Here is a 3,240-nt window from a genome sequence, read left to right as displayed (position 1 = left end):
ATATAACATAAAATCTACCATTTTTTTAAGAGAGGGACAGAGGTGGGGGAGGGGCAGAGGGAAAGGGAGAGAGAGAAGAGAGACTCTCAAGCAGGCTCCATGCTTGATCTCACAACCCCAAGATCATGATCTGAGCCAAAATCAAGAGTTGGTTGCTTAACTGACTGTGCCATTCAGGTGCCCCTATTTTAACCATTTTTAAATGAACAGTCAGTAGTATTAAGTACATTTATATTGTTGTGCAACCATCACCACTATCCATATCCAGAACTCTTTCAAAAAAATATGAAAGTCTTTGTCAATTTTCATGCCATCATTGAGAAGGTACCACGCTAATTTTCTCTGTTATGTTCTAATTTTAGTATATGTGTGCCAAAGTGACTACTTATTCACATTTTAAACACTTACTTACATAAAGAAGAAAAAAATTATAGAAACTGTGACTCTGAAAGAAGAAAAAACTATGGAAACTGTGATAAGCAAGAACCATTTGATTATTATTATCAAAATAAAGCCTTGTCCATAATGTTCCATATCAAGATATTGAGGCATGGAAGGTGACTATGATATTCCTCAATAAAATACTCTTTGGTTGTACACTCAGAGCCAGATTATTGGAACCAAGGTGATCATTGCTATATTTTCCTAATTTTCTGGTTGAAAATGAAACAACTAAGCAAGGATTCAAACCCAAATTGATTGAGTTATTAAAGATTATAAAACTTAAGACTAGATTTGGAAAGGTATAATTAACCATGTTTTCATAACCAGTAAACCGTGGGTGAAAGAGGTACCCGTTGGCCAGCCTGACCCCACAGCCCTTGCTCTTAACCTCTCTGCTCTAGTGTGTCTATTATAAAGTGATGGAAGACTACACCTCCCCCAAGTTTTAAAAATTAAGGCCTTAGACAATCTCTCCAAACTCATCCTGTTCTCATTAACACATTGTTTTTGGTTGTGCAAACACTTAGACGCTGAGTAAATGGTAATCTCAAGGTTTTGAGTTGGACTCACAATTATTTCTAAGTGTTTACTAGCAAATGTTTTCTCTATAGCTGCTAGGGGATGGGGGTAGGGGGTGGAGATGGGGGATGGAGGATAGGGGATGGGATTAGAAGATAGGGGGATGGGGATGGAGGATAGGGGATGGGGGATGGGGATGGAGGAAGATTTCATCACTGTTCTTTGCTGCAATTTCTCTGTATTCATTCTCATAATTTGCTGACTTCTAAAAGGATGCCTTTGAAATTAGAACATTTCTTAAAATAAAATTGCTGTGCCAGAAGACTCCATTTAGAACTTAATTTCAGCTCTTATCTACAATATTCCTGCATGTACATTCTGATTTTCACACCTGTTATGCACTGATATCTTAGTTTGTTTCCAGAATTTGCCCTAATGGAGCTTTATTATCATATACTATCTAATTCAGGAAGCCCTTACATATTTGTATGAGGTTGGTGAGGTTTCTGCTTGTTTTATTTAGACTTCGTGTTGCGGGCTTTCCTCACACTGCACCCCCACTGCTGTTCTTTATTAGGAACTCTCAGCTCTAGTTAGGTGAAAAGAGCAAGGTTCTGGAAGACCACTGAACCTGGTTTGATTTCACCTCCTCCACTCATTACATATCATGCAAGATTATGGTCAACTTTTTAATTGCGAGGATTACAGACAGTTAGAATTTTAGATTTACACACAATGAGGTAGAGATTTGTGCAGCTGAGTGGAAATATATTTCCTGGTTGGTGAGTGGATCACGGGCATGGCTTTTCTTTTTTTTTTTTTTGGAAGTGGCTTTAGTCTTACCCGGATGAACATACAGAAGTAACAAAGAAGTAGGTCTGAGTGAGTTCCATGTTCTTCTTATGCTCCCTTCTTCTTCTTCTTCTTTTTTTTTTTTTTTTAAAGATTTTATTTATTTGACAGAGAGAGAGACAGCCAGTGAGAGAGGGAACACAAGCAGGGGGAGTGGGAGAGGAAGAAGCAGGCTCCCAGTGGAGGAGCCTGATGTGGGGCTCGATCCCAGGACCCTGGGATTACGCCCTGAGCCGAAGGCAGATGCTTAACGACTGAGCCACCCAGGTGCCCCTCTTATGCTCCCTTCTTTCCCACACTCCTTCCCTTTTCTTCCCGGAGCTTCTTCACCCAGCAGGTTTGACCAACCATAGATACTACCTCATGGATGAGGTTAGATCCACAAAGGCAGGTGGGTAGGAGGGGAGAAGAGGGAATGACTTTCCCAGTCCCATTCCTTTTACTCTCCTCCTTCCACACTGGCTTCTGACACTGCTGGCTAGGGTGTCTCAATAAAGGTCCACCCACAACCTTATTGTATCAGATACCAGTCTGGCTTTTCTCTTCATTTGTAGTTTTGTAAATTCTGAGAGAACTGTTTTTTATTTACTTAAGAAAATGTGGTATATAAATACAGTGGAATGCTATTTGGCCTTCGAAAAGTAGGAAATCCTGCAATATGCTGCAACACGGATGAATAGTGAGGACATTATGCTAAGTGAAATAAGCCAATCACAGAAAGACAAATACTGCATGATTTCACTTATGTGAGGTAACCAAAAGTCAAATTCATAGAATCAGAGAGTGGAATGGTGGTTGCAAGGGACTGGAGGGAGGAGGAAATGGGAAATTACTAATCAATGGGCATAGAGTTGTAGTTAAGATGTATACATACCTTCTAGAGCTTTGTTGTACAACATTGCACCTGCAGTCAGCAATATTCTGTTGTATACTTAAAATTTTCCTAAGATGATAGAACTCATGTTAAGTGTTCCTTCCACAATTAAATTAAAAAGAAATCTATTTTCCAGTGAGGAAAGCTAAATTACACTTGAGTTATGCTCGAACCTCCAAATTGCATCTGGTCTCTCTTATCTGGCAATTTTTCATAGAACTTAACATTGTAGAGCCAAAGAACTGAATTTCTGTGGCTTGATGTGCTTCCTTAGATTCTGTTACCCAGAAAAAAGATTTCTGACCATGTACTATCAACAACATATGCCTTAAAATAAGGATCATTGCTTAAATGGTAAACTTTTGAATTCTTAAAGATATATTTCCCATGTTCTCATTTAGGAAATGAAATATTACTTTGAAGTTTGACTCTCTCTTTTTAAAAAAAAAAAAAGATTTTATTTATTTGACAGAGGTAGAGACAGCCAGCGAGAGAGGGAACACAAGCAGGGGGAGTGGGAGAGGAAGAAGCAGGCTCATAGCGGAGGAGCC

The 3,240-nt window shown here is 39.2% G+C and overlaps 1 non-coding gene across 1 annotated transcript; it reads right to left on the bottom strand.

The window, feature by feature from the left end:
* Positions 1 to 278: 278 nt before the first annotated feature.
* Positions 279 to 385, bottom strand: LOC113267548 (U6 spliceosomal RNA). The gene has a single exon (XR_003320842.1). It is a non-coding gene; the product is annotated as a U6 spliceosomal RNA (small nuclear RNA).
* Between the last annotated feature and the right edge of the window lie 2,855 nt (positions 386 to 3,240).

The sequence above is a fragment of the Ursus arctos genome, unplaced genomic scaffold, assembly GCF_023065955.2.
Source record: "Ursus arctos isolate Adak ecotype North America unplaced genomic scaffold, UrsArc2.0 scaffold_3, whole genome shotgun sequence".
Classification (NCBI taxonomy): Eukaryota; Metazoa; Chordata; class Mammalia; order Carnivora; family Ursidae; genus Ursus; species Ursus arctos.
This window is presented reverse-complemented; position numbering and strand designations above follow the sequence as displayed.